At 37.5% G+C, this 18,500-nt stretch overlaps 1 protein-coding gene across 4 annotated transcripts in view; it reads left to right on the forward strand.

Moving 5' to 3' along the window:
• The first annotated feature begins 3,062 nt into the window (after positions 1–3,062).
• The window catches only part of pak4 (p21 protein (Cdc42/Rac)-activated kinase 4), a 53,817-nt gene continuing 38,379 nt past the window's right edge, over positions 3,063–18,500 (forward strand). The window contains exons 1-2 of one of the 4 annotated variants that reach the window (XM_051957828.1): positions 3,063–3,243; positions 7,057–7,390. The gene's annotated coding sequence lies outside the window, so the exon portion shown is untranslated. The other 3 variants (XM_051957826.1, XM_051957827.1, XM_022198074.2) reach the window with 3 other exon arrangements.

Here is an 18,500-nt window from a genome sequence, read left to right on the forward strand (position 1 = left end):
GCAGTGAGGATGTTCTGCTTCAGAGACTGTTTTTTTTTTTCCTTTTTTTTCTTAAGTTTTAGGAGTCTATTTCCTCCTGAGCCAAAGAGAGAGACACTTTCTCTAATGTGACTGCAGTGCAGAGCTGATGGCAGCATTGATTTCTGGTTTTCTGGTCATTTTACAAACATTAGCTGCTCTAAACCGACAGCACAGCATGGACCAGAGGAATGAAGCCACGATGATCTACCAGCTCAAACTACAGACCTGGAATCGTCCTGCAGGAGCCGTGGCTCCATCTGCTGTCCCTCCTGGTTAATTAATAACTCGTCCTATCTTTCTTTTAGCTGCGATTGTGTTTTTTCTCACAGTTTTACTTCATGAAACTCAGATAAAAACCTGCCAGCTGGATTCTTGGCTGAGTTTTTGTCTCCGTCGAGCTCGATCCAGCTGTTTTAAGAGGAGAAATAATTAATCGTCCACGCATAAAAATGAGTCCTTGGTGTATTTGAATGAACCCTCGTGTCGTCCTGCAGGTCAAAATTGATCTGTTCTAAAGTTTAAAGTGAATTTCACTGGATTTTGGTTGATTTTTTGTGAATGTTCTTAAAGAAAATACTAGAAGTTTTACTGAAATATCTAATAATTTTAGATATTTTTTAGGATTTTTTGGAAGATTTTCACTAATTTTTTGAATTTCCAAGAATTTTCTTGGGGATTTTTTTTAAATAAAAGTTTTAAGTGAAACTTTTAACGAACTTTTAAGGAATTATTGTTTCCTTGTCTGAAAAAAATCCAAAAATTCTGCAATAAAATCCCCAAATTTCAGAAAATTTGCAAAACCTTCAGGAAGAAAATTCCAATAATTACTTAAAAGTTTCTCTTGAAAGTTTTATTTAAAAAGTCCCCCAAATTTGACAAGAAAATTCTGGTAAATATTTGTAAAAATCTTCCCAAAAAAAATCCTCAAAATATCTAAAGCGATGAAAAAAATGTTCAAAAATTTCCCAAAAATATCGAAAATGTGGAAACTTTCACTGTGAAAATGTTTTTTTCTCTCTCCACATTTTCAAACTTTAAAAAGGGTCAGTTTGATCCGCAGGACGACACAAGGGTTAACTTATCGACACAGTGATTTACCACAAAATAGTCACTTTTCTCTGTTTTTCCTCAATCATAATGCTATTTTATTCTCTTATTTGATGCATTACGACACATTTCAGACTGTTAAAATGTCTCTTTGTGCTGCTACTCTGGTGCAGATTAGCTCTGTGAAGGTTTATGTTGTGGGTTTGTTTCGATCCATCATGAGGTTTAATAAACAAAAAAAAAAGATTAGATGGAAAAGATAAATAAATTGACCTCTGACCCATTTAACTTGATGATTAACATCTGCGTTTAAAACCTGACGTAAACATACGAGACTCCATCAGTCCTGACTTCCTCTCAAAATGATAACGAGATGCATTTTTACTGGGTTTTTTTTAACACTGTTTGTCAGATTACGAAAACACTATGAGACTGAAATTGATGGAACTTGGATTAGAGGTAGAGAAGGAAGAAGACTTTAAAGTTTGGTTAATTATATAGAAAAGTGTGAAACACTTCTGGCCTTAAAGGAGGACTAAGATCTTCTAGTTGGCCAGTGACTGCAACAGGTAGAGTGCCTGTATATCAGAGAGGCACAATCACATTCTAATTGTCTTTTTCCTGTGTTTTTATCTGTACACACTGCTGGACTGAATTACAACCTTTGTAGTCATAGCTAGAGTCCCTATATTACAGGCACTCTAGCAACAGGTGGACAACAACGCCACCTTGAGGTCAAACTCAATATGTTTCTGCTGTTTTTTTAATGTTATAAATGCATTTTCTTTAAAAAACTGTGATTTTAACATTTTGACAGCAGAACATTATTGAATAAACATATTTTATGGAACATCTGGGAGTCAATGCTTAAGTAAAAGAATAAATAAATGGATTAATCCAAGTTTAACAGATAAAAAGTCTTTATTTCACTTACAAAAACTCAACTATAACCTCATATTTAGTAGGTGCAGCTAAATATTGTCAGATTTAATCATCTAAAATTAACCTTTTATGCAAGAAGTGAGTGAAATGATTTTAAAAGTCACTTCTTCATCTTTAGGTGAGACTAGATGTGTTTAATTTCTGTGCATTCTTGGTCATATTTTCTTATTTCGTTTCTCTTTTTTTTTTTTTTTACAGTAAGACACTTCTCACACATTTATTAATAGATTCCTTCAACATGGGACTGCACCATGAATTGTTGGATCATTGTTTTAAGGTTAACTGTAAAGGCTTTTTTGTCATTTTGTTGTATTATCTGAACATTTAAAGCTAAATTTATCAAAAATTGAAAATAAAACAGATGGGTTACAGCAAATATTCCTATTGTTCCATATACATGTAGGTATATTAGGTGGCACAGAGTTGTATGATTGCATATTAACTTCAGATAAAGGGCAACTTGCAACATCTCACATTTTAAATTCATTTAACTCTGACGTAAGCTGGAAATGTGCAATTACCGAGGGGTGACAATAATTATTCTTAGGATTGTGATGTGTCAAGACACTAAGAAAGACATTCCAATGAAGAAATGGCCCCAAAAAGGATCCAACTTAGAATTTGACTTTGGTGTTTTTTGTTTTTTGTTGTTTTGTTTTGGGTTTTTTTGCTGTCAAAGTACTTACAGAAAATAAGTACATATACATTTAGACAAGAGCAACAGTAGTATAAGAAGGTAAATAAGAGCTTACCTGCTTTTGTACCACTATGGCTGTGTGTAAAAAGCACATTTAAAGCGAAGTTCTATGGCAAAATTAGCCTATAGTGAAGAAAAAACAAATAGTACTAGCAAATACAGTTATTAGCAATGAATATAGATTTTGATATATTAGACACACAAAGTGGGCGAATAATAGTGCCGTAAAACAGAGATAAAAGTAGTGAAAATGATGACAAAGTAAAAAATAAAAATAAAAAAAACCCAAAAGCTAAATCTTAATTAATTAGTTTAGTTTCCCAGCGTCCCTGACTCGGTTGCCATGGAGATCTCTGGCCACAGTTTCCCGGATGTACTATCTTCCCCCTGTTCAACATGGCGTCGAGAAAGTGAGACTTCGGCTAATGTCAGTCAGTTTGCCCAAAGTTAGCCCCGCTTATGCTCTTCTGACCGCACGGAAGTTTATCTCCACACCTCGGAGGCGGCAGAGAAAAGTTTTCTAGGGACTTTTCCGGGTGAGTGAGCCAATAAATGAACTTAAATCGCGCTGAGCGTTAGCTGGTGGCGCCCCGTTGAGTCGCTAACGGCAGCTAACGTTAGCCGCTCTCCAGTCCGGTGAGGGTCCGAGGAGACCAGAACTACCTCCTTCTGTCTGCTTCTGGGCGTGTTGTATGAAGAATCCCTCACAGTAAGAGGTAAAATTAGTAGTTGCTGAAGACGTGGAAGGCGGTGAATCACTTGTTAAAGTAGTTAAACAGTTAAAATCCGCCTCTTTGTGCGTCCAGATGAGCTAATTTTTCGTGTTTCTTTGCTAAGACCCTGTAGGCTCGCTGCTTGGCTTAATAGCAAATCCAGGAGTAAAAAAAAAAGCTGCTTCTGGAAACATTAGGTTTACCTAAATTATCTTATTATATTTCATTGCTGTGTCTCTGTTGGTGTTAAGTTTAACCCTCCTGTTGTCCTCATTTGCAGGCACCAAAAAATATTGTTTCCTTGTCTGAAAAAAAATCCAAGAATTCAGAAAAAAAAAACAAACACAAATTTCTGAAAATTCGCAAAACCTCCAGGAAGAAAACTGCAATTATTTCTTAAAAGTTAGTTTAAAAAATCGAACAAATTTGGCAAGACAATTCTTGTAATTATTTTCTAAAAATGAATACCCCCCCCCCCCAAAAAAAAATGCTAAAAATATCTAAAGTCATTGAATATATATTAGTAAAACTTGGAGTATTTATTTAAGAATATTCACACAAAAATCAACTATAATCCAGAGAATTTCGCTGAATTCTGGTTGTTTTTTGTGTGAATGTTCTTCAAGAAACATTTTTTTTATTTCTTTTTTTCCCCAACCAAAAAATGTTCCAAAAAATTCCCAAAAATGTTGACATCAGAAGCTTCACTGTGAATTTTTTCTCTCCACATTTTCAAACTTAAAAACGGGTCAATTTGACCCGCAGGACGACACGAGGGTTAACCGGTTCCTGTTAATCGTGTTTCACTTGTGAAGCAGCAAAGAGGTTTGATCTCCACTTTCTCATACTGATCATTTCTACATATCTTGTTGCACTTTATGCCTTAAATTCAACTGTTCAGAAGCTTCTACGTCTTCACTTTTCACTAAAAATGGTCGAAAAGGTCATAATTGTACTTTATTTTATTCCTAATATGTTGCCCTGCACATGTATGTGAATGGGGTGGACAAGATGTTTAAATGTAATGCAAACCCACCTCAGAATAATACATTTAAAGTAGACCTGTCACCTTTATGGCAGCATCAACAAAGTGAGAGCGTGTCGAAGCTTCATAAAAGTGGAATTTATGGCGTATTGGATTGCATGTGTGCAGCGCCCGGGGCTTTCATGTGTCTGCAGCGAGTGGAAATAGATTTTTTGTCAGCGAGGTTTGTGCTGCTGGTGCTGGGCACACCGCACATTCCTGGGATGCCAGAGCGGTATCGGAGGGGTCACTGTTCTCTCTCACATACCCAAAACTGAAATCATGTTTCGTAGTTTGTTCAGGAACGAAAAAAGAAAGGATGTCGAGCTGGGAAATCCCCCAGGAATTACTGGACAGGTGACAGAAGTTGAATCAGGTTCTATGAGTTATGGTTTTGGAAGGCACAGCTGATGATTATCTGGCTTTTTTTGGATGTAGTCTTGTTAAATTATCACCTGAAGTGAGCAATGATGGAGTTCGTAGGGCTAATTTTGGGTTGTTTAGATGAGAATCTCTTAATCCGGTCTCCCACAGCTGTAATCAGGAGCATCCTCTCCTTCTTGCCGTGTAAAATGAGGAGCTAACCGAGGCATCCAAACAGGAAAAACAGGCTGGCAGGTTGAACGCTTCTCCTCACTGATACGTCCAGATCAGGTGTTTGATAAACCAAATGTGTCACATGTTCAGTAACCACATAGAAGGAAAAAAAACTAAAAACTCTGCATTGTTTACAGCAGAGCTACGGCTTGTTTTGGTGTGGTTACACATTGCTCAGGGAGCTTGTGATGTTTTTTTTTTTTTTTTTGCAGAAACTAAGACATCAATAGCAATATTCTTCTTTCTTTCTCCACTTGAGAAGAGGCTTTAGTCAGCTCTTCTCCTCTCTGCAGTAGTAAGACTGGAGCTCTGTGGTTCCCTGGAGGCTGCAGAACAGAAAAGGCTTATTGGTCTCAGAATCAACAGTTAAGGTGGTCCTAGGGAAACTGAATTTGAGCACAAAATAGATCGATGTGGGCCTAAAAGTTTAGGTTCATCGAGGATAAGGACTGACATTCAATTTCACCATTTCAAAATAATTTCCCTCGGCTTATTGACTGAAATGGATGGATGAATAGAGAGATGAATGGATGGATGAATGATGGATGTTAGATAGATGGTTTGATGATGGATGGATAGATAGATGGATAGTTAGTTAGTTGGAGCTCTGTGGTTCCCTGGAGGCTGTCAAACAGAAAAGGCTTATTGGTCTCAGTATCAACAGTTAAGCTGGTGCTTGGAAAGCAGAATTTGATCTCACAATAGACCGATGCAGGCCTAAAAGGTTCGGTTCAACTAAACGTTTACACTCAGGATAAAGACCGACATTCAGTTTTGCCACTTGAAGAATCATTTCCCTTGGCTTATTGACTGAGACCCAGACAACAATAAGCCACAATGTCTCTGGTAGAAAAACCTTTGCTGCATCCTTTTCTCCTTCATTTCCTGTCATTTTTCTGCTGCCGCTATGTAATAACAACACAGTGATTGCTCAAGACTTAAATGGTTTTCTTCCTGTAGAGCATTATGGAGACTTCAGACCGCAAAACTCAATTTCACTGGGTTCAATGTCATTTGTTGCTGACAGGTTTCAATCAGCTGTAGCGTTTAAATTTACTACAAAATGAACCTCTAGGACAGGGGTGTCAAACTCGTCTTAGTTCAGGGGCAACGTTCAGCCCAATTTGATCTGAAGTGGGCCACACCAGTAAAATCACAGCATAGTAACCTATAAATAACCACAACTCCACATGTTTCCTTTGTTTCAGTGCAAAAAAGTACAATTCTGAAAATGTTCGCATTTAAGGAACTATCTTTTTGCAAAACATCATGAACAACCTGAAATTTCTTAAGTTCAATTTCAACAACATTCAGCCTCAGTTTATCATTTACACATTACGACTTACAGATTACAGAGTGTCTACAAAGGAACAAACATTTAGTCACAGGTATCTGGAACTGAATGATATAGGATTTCACTTTATGATCAAAATGACCAAAGTTAGACAAAAAAGACTGAAAAACAAAAACAACACAAAGTATTACAACGAGACAAAAAAAAAGACACAAAACGAGGCAAAAATCAGCAAATAAAGCAAAACACAAAATGACAAAAAACAAAACCAGAAATAAAACAAAAAACATGAAAAAATGGCAAACGTCAGACAAAAAGAAGAAAAAAGCAACACAAAATATTACTACAATGAGACACAAAGTGATAAAGGAACAATGAGCAATTCAGTATTTTACTTTGTGATCAAAACAACTTGTCAAGGTCTAGAAATCATTTTAAATTAATAGTTCTGCAAATTTACAGCTCGCAGTTAATTTCTGTAATTTTTACACTTTGAAGTCGTTCTACGGGCCTGCTTTGGCCCGCGGGCCGCATGTTTGACACCCCTGCTAAATCCAACAGTGTGAAACAGTGTGACATTTACAGTGCTGTTAAACAGAGAACTGTTTACGTGTAGATGTTTCTTTTTCCATAGCGATGACAGAGGAGTGTTGGGATAAAATGTGTTTGATTAGTCGCTGCATTTAGCTGCAGGTTTTCCATTTGCTGTGTTCACATCCAGGAACAGCAACATCACCCAGTAATATTGGAGCAGATTTGAGGGTTTTTCCTCTTGGTCATCAGCCTGTTTTGGACTACCGAGGCTCGGAGGAGGGGTGTTTACGGTGGATCCCAGCAGGGGTGTCGAGCCAGAAAGGTGGAGGCAATCGGGAACCGTGGAGGACTGTTGACAGACGTGTCCAATAGGGGGCAGCGCTGACGGCAGGAGGGATGTTGTCGTTGCTTTGATGCAGTTGACCCTAGGGTCCTTCACAGAGCGAAGCAGCTGAAGGCAGCTGCTGTTGAGGCGTCTTCTGAGAAATCCAGACAGCCCTCGCATCGACATACTGTACAAGGTGACAACTGGAGGCAAAACGCTTTGAACGTTTCGGTTGATTGATTGGCAAGAGTGAAACTGATGATGTTGGAACAGAAAAAGGTGATTTTCTGGTTTTTGGCCGCCAGTGAAAGCCAAGTAGAGATTTGTTTGGGAATATGTAAGATCAGAAAGTTGCAGCTGCCAGATGGTTTTCTGCTGCCAGTGTACAACTTCAGTTTTGGGTAATTACTCTTTTCAGATCCAGTTTTTTTAGTATTTAATTTGCTTCTGATCACATTTATCAAATGTTATTGTAGAAGAGGGAATTTTAATTCGGTGCCGTGTAGAATCAGAAGTACTTAAATTATCATAAAGTTAATAGTTGGTAAGAATAGCTTCAGAAAGCCAATGGAGAGAGAGATAAGATCAAGAAAGATAGGTAAACAGTGTACAAGCAAATCTGAGTGCTCAAATAAATAGAAAATGGGTGCCAACAATTCTGTCATTACAAAATATAGTGCAAATATTATGTACAACAAGGTGCAAAATTGCTCATATTTGTAGCATTCTAGCATATCTTTTTGATATTTAGTCAATTCTGAGGTTGTTTTTATATATATTAATTCCTGGAAACATTAGAAGTGTCTCGTCTTTGCCCTGCGACCAGGTTTCACAGAAAAAGACGGCATTGGCGTGAAAAAGAAGGGGGATGGATTATATGTGTGAGAGAGATAAATGGAGGCGAGTGTTATGGGAGAGAGTGGAGATGAAAGTGTGTATATGCAGGCGGGTGGGGAGGATTCAGAGAGAGTAAAGAGGTGTAGAGCTAACAGAGAGCTGGATTCAGGTTCAGGCTAACAGCCAAACAGCTAGACCCACTGTTGGAAGGAAAAACAGCAAGTATGAACCACAGATTCCACCATTTATCAGCGAAATGAAGGAGGAAAAAAAAGGCAGAAAAGTTCTTAAATGTCTCCTGTAATGTTCAGCCACTCAAAAAAAAGAAAACTTAAGTGTCTGGAGGATCTGGCTAAGCCGGATTAAATAAGCCCTGGGTGGAGTAGAGAAGGGACGGGGGGGATAAAAAAGAAAAACACACTGAGGGTCATATCAGAGTCTGTGTTATGATTCCCCCATAACAAGGAGAAAGGGCCGGCTTATTGTCTTGGAGGAAGAAAAAAAATCCTCTCTGGAATGACAGCAGAAGCCAACATCAACACGGCCCTGTAGGTGCTCAGGAACAGAGGCAAGAACATGTACGAATAAAAAAAAAACGCATTATCATAACAATAACAGGCTGACTACGACTACAAAGGCTGTAATTCAGGCCAGCAGTGTGTACAGATAAAAACACAGTAAAAAGATCGTTAGAATGTGATGTATAGCTTGAGATGCAGCCTTAAAACACAGCTTATTTTTGTTTATGTTGTCGTGCTTTTAGCTATTTACAGCCCTGTTTATCCATTAACTTAAAATAGGTTAATCAATATGCTAAACCCCATAATAGTCATGGTCTTCCTGCTTCCCTCCTGTTTTATTTTCTGGGACAGTGTCAACACTTTGGTGGTTATGTCAACCCATCGGTTAGTATGTTTGGAAAGCAAAGGCTGTAAATTTCAATCACACTTCACTGCTAAGATTCCTGTACTCTTGAGTGTGTTGTGCCTTGTTTATTTTTCTGTAAATTATTAATTTCTTTAACTTTCGGACCAAAAACAAGCACTACAGAGACCTCGCTTTGTGCTTCATGAAATTTAACAGGCGCCTTGCACAGTTTTCTGCCGTTTTACTAACAAACGATCAAACAAAATCTCTCCTAAGGTGCAGTTCTTTTCCTCATGGGATCAGAGTGAGGAGTTTTGTTCTTGTTGTTTGATTTCAAGCTTGGGCCTGCACGTTCCTGTGGAGGTTTAACAAACACAGAGAGACTTCTGGATGGTGGCCGACATTCACCTCAGTTGTACTGCTGCTGAATGGTACCGTAGTATGTTATAGCGGGAGCTGTTTTTGTTGATGTTTTCTTTCTTTTTGCTCGCCTATAGCTGGAATCATCTGGACGACACAGGGAGTCTGTAAATAAGCACAGGGGTCTTTCTCAGGGTGCTGCTATTGATTTAAATCTGCTATTGTTTAACACTTTAACTGTTATTAAACCTGGGATTTCCGAGGAAAGACCTGCGTGTAATTGGAATGTTTTTGGCGTGAAGCTGTGCATATTTGTCTTCGCTAGTCTTCACTTACTCATGGATAATGTGACCGTCTTGTAGACTGTAATTCTCAGATCAGATGATGACCGGCCTCAGTAATGAGAGGGCAGATTGATGCGATGTCCGGCTCAGCAACAACATCATCACCTCACCGTCTCAACAACATCATTATGTCATGATGGCTGGTGCTGCTCTGAATCACTCGTTTAACAGCCCGCTTTGATGTTTAGCATGACATTAGCTTTGTGTAATAGCACCGCGTGTTTATGGCTCACCTCCAGGTTATAATATGTCAGGTTAACTTTTTTATCTGTTGATCTTAATCTAACCCTTCCAGAAGCGTATTAAGGTAAACCTAAAGGTCCAGAGGAAGTCTGTAATGTGAAGAGGGGAATCTTATAAGAGAATAGAAAGAAATTTTGGAGTCACAGAAACAGTAAAGTGACCACTGGCACAATACAAATAAGAAAAGTAGTCAGAGAGTGCAGTGCTCCTCCCAGGATGCTCAGTCGTATTATTTTCGACTAATGAAATTTTGAAAACATTCGTGGCAGAACTCACAGCAACATAGAATGTGTCCAGTTAATACATATGTACCCACAAACATGAATGAATGATAGTGTTTTACTTTATGGCCAAAATGACAAAAGACAGACAAAAAAACAAGACAAAACATTACAAAAATGAGACACTAAGCAAAGAAAAGTGGACGATCGACACAAGCGAGACAAAAAATGACACAAAATAACAAAAACAAGACAAACAACAATGAATACAGCAAAGCAAAAACTTACAAAAATATGACATAAAAAACGACAAAAAGTAAACACACAATGAATAAAAATGAGAAACAAAAGGACAAACGTGAGACAAATGACACGAAACAAAACAAGAGACAAAAAATTTGACAAAGAAGTTACAAAAGATTAATAGAAACGAGGCAAAAAATTATAAAAGAAACAAAATGACAAAAATAGGCAAACAACAAAAGCAAGACAAAAAGGAAACAAAACTACAAAAACAAGAAACAAACGACAGAAAGACAAAAAACAAGGGCAAACAAGACAAAATATTACAATAAAACAAAATATTACAAAAATAAGACTAAATATTGCAAAAGCACAAAATGACAAAAGAACAATGAGCAATCTAGTATTTTACTTTATGATCAAAGCAACTTGTCATTGTCTAGAAGTTATTTAAAATTTATAATTTTACAATTTGAGGTTAATGTCTTCTGTGAATTTTTACAGGGCCAGATTGGACCCTCTGGAGGGCTGCCTTTGTCCTGCAGACCACATGTTTGACACTCCTGCTTTGAAATCTAGAATCAGTCCATGTTGTATTCATTTTGTTTAATTTTATCCGATTTATTTGTGAATATTCAGTGCAGTGACGTGGCATATTAGACTGTGTTCAGGTGCTTTGTTAGCGTCTCTATTTTCCACTTTGAAACTGTTACTGTGGTCAAACTTGTCTCTCTTTTGTTGAATGTTTTTTTTTTTTTACATAATGACCCGTAACATCCTTTACATCCTTGAACCTGTCGCTGACTCATGAACCCCACCCAGGAAACATGACAGAAACATGTCTTTGTGTCCGTCGGTGAGGGCGAAGCCGGCAAAGCTTTCCCGAATGTTGTTGAAATGTGTGTAAACCTGGTTGTGTTGCTCTACTTCTCTCGTCTGTCTTTATCATTGACCTTTCCACATTCCACAACCTGCCTCTGGAAGTCCTTCCTCATTGGCTGCTACACTGCATGCTTTGTTTGAACTCAGCCACGGGATTGGCAGGCTTGCTCACTCTTGATACGTGGAGCGGACTAGTTCCTGCTGTATTTTTACACTCGGAGGAATGTCAACAGGTCTTTTTTCCTTATTGGGGCTGACACTTTATAGTCAGTTAGTACATGTTAGTCATGAACTCCAGCTGACTTTGATAAGGAACTCATATTTGAAGCTCATAAAAGGCCTTTAAATGTATGTTTTGATGTTTGGTTTCAGTTTTGTGATGGAAATAGGAAGAGCAAGGCAGGTGTAGTCTCATCTGTGACATTTAGAATTTTACTCATGAGCTAATATAGCATCAAATACAAATCTAGTTTTATCTGAGAGGCCGTTAAATGAATATTAGGATATTGGGGATATTCGGGTCCAGCCCTACGTTAGAACAGCTTTAATTAATATAGAGCAACTTTAACTCCTTTAGAGCAACTTTAGTATAGAGCAACTTTAGCTCTTTTTTGAGCAGCTTTAATATAGAGCAACTTCAAATGATATAGAGCAACTTTAAATAATATAGAGCAACTGTAACCCCTTTAGAGCAACTTTAACTCATTTTTGAGCAACTTGAACTACTGTTGAACAGCTTTAACTAATGTAGAGCAACTTTAACTAATATAGACCAACTTTTATTCATATGCACTATTAGCACATGAGCAAAAGTGTGAGTTTTTATGGAAAATATGAACTTGTCTGGATGACCCTAAACTTTTGATCAGTAGTGTATCTATCACTCTCAGAAACAAACCAGACTCAGTCAGTATATATATTTTTTGTTTTTGCAAGCAGCGTTTAAGTGTGCGTTTAAAACAATGCTGACGCGGTGCCCCCGCAGGTCTGCGTTTTGTCGTTTAGCCTCGACTGTGGTGATGGATCTGTTTATATTAGTAGCTAGACGTGGTATTTCACAGCAGCCTGCCCTGATCAGACGCTATGAATAGCACTAATTGGAGCTGCACTGTCAGAGTCTGTTGTGCCAGAGCAACTCGTATTGTCAAGTGACCGCGGCCGAACAATTAATTGATTTCGATTTCAGTCTGAAACAACGCAATTAGCAAAACGCAAAGAATGCAGTTTAAAACAGAGGAGGCGTCGCCAACAAATAATGAAACTCATGCTGTAATTCGGTTTCATTTCATTAGAACAGATTGAAACTTTCAGAAGTTGTTTATGCTGCTCTTTTATCAGTTTATACTTGTACATTTTGTAGCACGTCTGAGCCACAGTTTAAATTGTTGTGTCAATATTTTTACAAATTCATGCCATCCTCCCGTCTGTGAAAGTCAGCCATTTGTTGGTGTCTCCTGGTAAGGCTGCATCACGTTTTTAAGTCTGTTACACAGCCAATATTGAGCTGAAGCTTGGCTTCAAAAAATTATATTCCTAATGAAATCACAGTGTCTGCCAGACAAAACCCAATTAGATATTCTCTCCAAATCAGTCAGCCAAACAAGCGACAAAAACAAAGAAATAAACGTAATAAATAAATAAATTTTAAAAAGTATAATGAGTTAAGTGTCAAATAGTGCAAAAAAAATCAAAAAATTTAATTATATTTATATTTTTTATTATACTATTATTATTAGTAGTAGTAGTAGTAGTAATAGTAGTAGATTTATTGGTATTATTAGTATATATCTTTTCAATGAGAAAGTAGTAATAAAAAGAAGAGAGAATAATGGGAATAAAGAATAAAAACACAGATAAAATTTTGTTCTTAAGGCTTGTTTTTGACCAATGACTAATGTGGAAATACACATTTAGTCGTAGAGAAAATAATGTTAAACATAAATAAATTTTAAAAAGTATTTTGTAGTAGTTATTTTGTCAGTGTGGCTAGCGGAAGTGAAGTAATCACGTGACCGCGCAGGTAAACAAACACCTGTAACCTCAGATTCAGCTCGTGTGACAGAAACTAAGACCGGGGAGATAAAGGCTTCGCTGTCTTTTATTTATTAGCTTTATTTGAGAGGACTTTGGATGTGAATGGAGACGTGCTAACCCGTGCTAACCGCTCTCTCCCTCCCCCTGTAACGGTGACGTCATGAAACTGGGCCGCGCTCTGCTGAACCCATCGGAATGCGACACACTTTGTATTTACAGCCCAGAGCCATAACACTTTTCTGGCTTTTTATCACCAGACCGTCCGTTATCTCCGCCGTGTCCCGGTTTGTTCTAACCGTAGCGACTCTCCTCGGGTTGAACCGACTTTTTAATTCTTCCGCTGAAACAACTTTACCGCTGCAGGATCCTGTTCTTCTGTTTTTTTCTTCCTCCTCCGCTCCGTTTCCGACATGAGATCAGGTGGATCGTGTGTTGCTGCTGGCTGAAGGTTTACCTGCTTAAAAGTGAGTCGTTTTTACACACTTTTCTACCGCTTTAACTCAGAGTTCTGTCGGGTTGAAACTTCTCATGGAGGCTGGAGTTAATCGGGGCCACAACAGAAGTCCGTTGTTGAAATCTCGCAGCGTGGATTAACTGTGAGTGAGAGAAAAAAGCATAATAACTTTATTGTTTGGCTTGTGTGCAGCGGAGGGAGGAGGGGAAGCGAGCAGCGATGATTTCTGCTGGGAGCTGGCTGTCTTCTCCAGCCCTCCTCCTCCCTCCTCTGTCGGTCCACCGCCATTCAAACCTGTTACTGTCAGACAGCTGCTGGACTCCTCATCTGTTTCCCTGCACAAGTGTTAGCGACACATGGAGACCAAGGGGAGGATAGGCACTCTGTGTGTCTTTGTGTTCAAATTTGCATAAAAAGTTGTTTTTTTGTGCTGAAATGTGATGTTATTTACCTCTAAAAATCCTATTTATTGTTATTAGACATAGAATTTTGTTCTTATGGCTTGTTTTCAACCAACACTAAATGTGGAAATACACAAATTCAGCAAAATCTTAAGTCTTTTATTCATTTTTTTGTATATGAACGTCTGTTAGTTAAGTACAAGTTACTTAAAATTATTTAAAAATCGAGAGAGACTCGTGATTTGTTGTGTCTTTTTGTTTAAAGTTGGACTTCTGTGCACTAATGTGCAAAAAATTTTATGTTATTTAGCAAAAAAGGAGTAGTCTGGGGTCTTTTGTTTGGGTTTAACCAGTTTTTGAGTGTTGTCAGTTGAATCTTGAAAGACGTAAGTGAATCTTATATGCTATTATTGGACTAACAATTGGGTTCTTATGGCTTGTTTTCAACCAGTACGAAGTGGTGGAAATACACTAATTCAGCAAAATCTTACAAATTCTTTAAGTCTTTGATTTTAATTTTAGCTTTATTTTATATGTCAACTTTATGAGTATCATGAAATTACTTAAAATTGTTAGAACCTAAGGGGAAAGTAGAGATTTGTTGTGTCATTGTGTTAAAATTTGCTTGGAAGTTGGGTTTTTTTGTGTTGAAATTTGATGTTATTTACCCCCAGAAAATCTTATTTCTTTTAGATTACACGTGAAGTTGTGTTCTTATGGCTTGTTTTGGACAAATAACAAGTGGTTGAAATACACAGATTCAGCAAAAATTTACAATCTCTTTACGTCTTTGACTTAAATTTTAGTTTTATTTTATATGTCAACATTGTTAGTACCACAGAGTTAGTTAAAATTGTTCAAACCTAAGAGGAGAGTAGTGATTTGTTGCATTTTTGTGTTGGAAGTTACTTGGAAGTTGGGTTTTTGTGTTCTGATGTGCAGAAATGTAATGTTATTTCACAAAAAAAATCGTAGTTTGAAGTTTGGGTTTTCTCAGTCTTAGAGATGTCTGAATCTTGGAAGAATAAGCAAATCTATTTATTGTTATTGAATGAATTATTGGTTTCTCATGGCTGATTTTGGACTACTTATGGGAAATTTTGTTTTATTTTGTATAGCACTGTTATAAATTGTTAAAACCTAAATTCATTGAATGGATTAACCATTTTAACATAGGTATTATGTTCTTATTGCATTGTCTGTGTAAAAGGGCTGTTTTGACGAGTTTTTTTTGCGTCTTTATTCTTATTGTAAGTGGTGCTATATTTTATGGACTTGAAGCTGCACTCGAACACTATTACCCAAGACAAATTTCCCTTTGGGACAATGGAGAACATCTTATCTAATCTTAACTAATCAAATAAACTGCACTAAGTTGCAGTCATGGCTACTGTATAATACGGTAGCTGTGTTTCAGTGGTTTAAATACTATATTTACACATCATGTTTGCAGAGCTTCGGTAATTTTTCACCGTTTAAATTTGTAAACATCAAATATATATATAGTTATGAGAGGAGTTTAGTGTTCATTCTTAGCTTAATATGTATCTAAATTAGGATTTTTATGAGATTTTAACACCATAAAACATGCCAATGAGTGAATGATATTCTGTTTTGACCAGACGGATTTTATGCACTGTAATGTAATGATTGAATTTCCTTTTTAGGTTGTTAATGTGGGATATTATATTGTTAATCAATGCAGTTTTATATCATGAGAACGTAAGTAAGTCTAACGGTCTACATTACTTACAGACAGATGTAAACAAGTGTAACACTGAAACTGAAACGCACTCTGATGTTCATTAGAGCAGCCGGTAGCTCCAAGGTCACAGTGTGTTTGCACAGCACTTTATAAATCTGGGAAACGCTGGGAGAGAGCTGCTGTCCTGTGTGTGTTTGCAGTAGTGAGAGAACAGGCTATTAATTATCACCCTGATTCAGCAGCAGCAACAGCAGCGAGCTAATGTAAGAGCAACACAACAACGAAGGTAACCTGAACACCGCTGTCTGCTTTTTAAATCTATATTCTGTCTGGTAACCCTGTTGACTCGACCAGTTGCTTTGGGAGGTTACCCGACCAACATTTACAGCCTGTTTAATACCTCAGCCTCTGGAAACGTGGCTGGCTTATAAACTTTCAGGGTTTATCAGTCATTGTGGCTGCATGTAAACAGGAGAGTTTCTACACTTTAATTAAACTTTGCTTCAAAAACGCTGCTGTTTGCATGAGAAAAGAGACCTCAGCGGTGCTTAAACCAGACTTCAAACTTGTGGGAACTGAATAAAAATGCTCAGAATGCTGTGTTTTTCAGTTCATATTGGGGTTCGAACCACTAGAACTTGTCATGCAGGTATTTCTGAATATTAGTTTTCATATTCAAGGGGTTATTTGTTCAACACAAGCTAATCTATACGGTCTTCTTGTCAAGTTTCACTTCTCATGTTTGCTTTGTAGTTTAATCAGCTACACACAAGGTGGATTAATAAGGTGGAAATGGATCCTCTGGTGCCGTAAAGATTTATTTAGGCTGTTTGAAGTTTGTTTACGCTGGCCTTCTCAACCCCTGAGTGTTGTTAGTGATAGTTATGTAAGGTATGCCTCAATGGAGTTGCAGTCAGAAAATCATTACAGCGGCGGGAAGAAATGCGTCACAACTTCTGAGGAGGGTTTTTTTTTTTAATCTAATGATGACTTTCACAATTCCTAAAACCTGTGACGAGGTGGAGCTGAAGTGATGAGGCAGTTATTAGTCAGGAAAATAGACGTATCAGAGGTAACCTCCCTGATTTGAGGTCCCTTCTGTGTTGATGTTTTTTCCAAACAGTCACAAGGTCAGAAAATGTTCAGTTTTTGCCTCCTGGTTGAATCAGGAATTTAAAAATAACGCTCTTTTCGAGTTCCAATTCCATTTGTTTATGCTGCAATGGTTTACAGCTCAACAGTACTTTGAATTAAATGGATTATAGTTAGTGAGATAATATTTGATTCATCTTAAGACTTTTTTTTTTATGCTGCACTGTTTTAAACAGACATCAAAGCATTTTTTTTGGTAGATTCCATACCAGAAAATATTTCACGCATGCCATCATTTTTTGCTGCAGATGTCAGAACCGATGTACATTAGCTGCACATAGTTATTCTTAATGTAGCACTGATTTTACTAAGTCCAGTTTTAGATATAACATGTACAAGTTTGTGTTTGTTTACTGCTACTGTCTTTTGTCCACTCAGTAGCATCCTTTTCAGACAAACACAATGATGCGGGTTGAACGGAGGTCACATGGATGGTGGTGTTCTTTGTGGTACCGGTGTTAAATGTCATTTATTGGTGAGAAGAAAAAGAGACAGAATGGTAGAAAGAGGGAAATGTGCAAGCTCAGGAGTAAGCATAGTGCTTAACAAATTCAGTAGACCACCGGTCAAAAAAATGAGAACAAATTGTTTAGAAATTAGTTTCAAACTAAAAATTGTAGTGTTATTTATTAAGCAAATACCTAACTTGAACAACTAAATAGTCCTTATTTGCATATATTAACCAAAAATCTTCATATTTTGTTTGACCTCCTTCTTGCTGGCGTTTTTCTGGACTTTTCGACAGTTTCTATCGTTGTTGAGCACCAAATAGTTTCTAGCTCAGGGGTCGGCAACCCGCGGCTCCGGAGCCGCATGCGGCTCTTTCAGCCCTCTGTTGTGGCTCCCTGTAAGTTTGGAAAATAAATTGTTCTGCCTTTCAGGCGCGTTTCAATGCATTTTAATATAGAGAATTTTATTGTGAAATTACCGCTCTTACTTTGACGTATCACTCCACCGGATGTGCTGTGCCTGTGACATGAGAGCGCAAAGCTGATTAAGAGAGACAACACGGAGCTTCCGATTCCCACACGTTTCATGCCTTTTTTAAAATTTTACTCCTGGAGAAGCAACGCCTGTAGTTTCACATCGTTTTGTACTCAAGAATGGCAAGGCTGTATATTAAAGCTCCACTCCAAGACAGACACGTCTTTGAGTCAAAAGTACTCATGATAGGGTAATACACGTTACTCGTAAGAACACGGCTCGATGTCACATCCAGGCAGCAGGTCAGAGAGTCAGAGGAGTGTCGTCTTGGAAAAATAGGGCAGCGACTTACCGGAGAAAAGTTATTAGCTTAAGATAAATAGATAAATAGATTTTACAAGACATTCGCAAAATATTGATTTCCAGCTAGCATTATGTAAGGAGCAAAAATGACATTAACCAAGTAAGATACATATTAGTGGAAGGACACAATTTAAAAAAATGAATCTATCTAATTAGAGGCTTTGTAATTAAGTAATCACGACTGATTAACAAGGGCATAGAGGTAAAAAAAAAAAAAAAAAAAAAAAAACGATATATGCAGCGTTGTCTTCATTTTAAATGCCAAAAGGATTTTGC

Source organism: Acanthochromis polyacanthus, chromosome 13 (assembly GCF_021347895.1).
Source record: "Acanthochromis polyacanthus isolate Apoly-LR-REF ecotype Palm Island chromosome 13, KAUST_Apoly_ChrSc, whole genome shotgun sequence".
Classification (NCBI taxonomy): domain Eukaryota; kingdom Metazoa; phylum Chordata; class Actinopteri; family Pomacentridae; genus Acanthochromis; species Acanthochromis polyacanthus.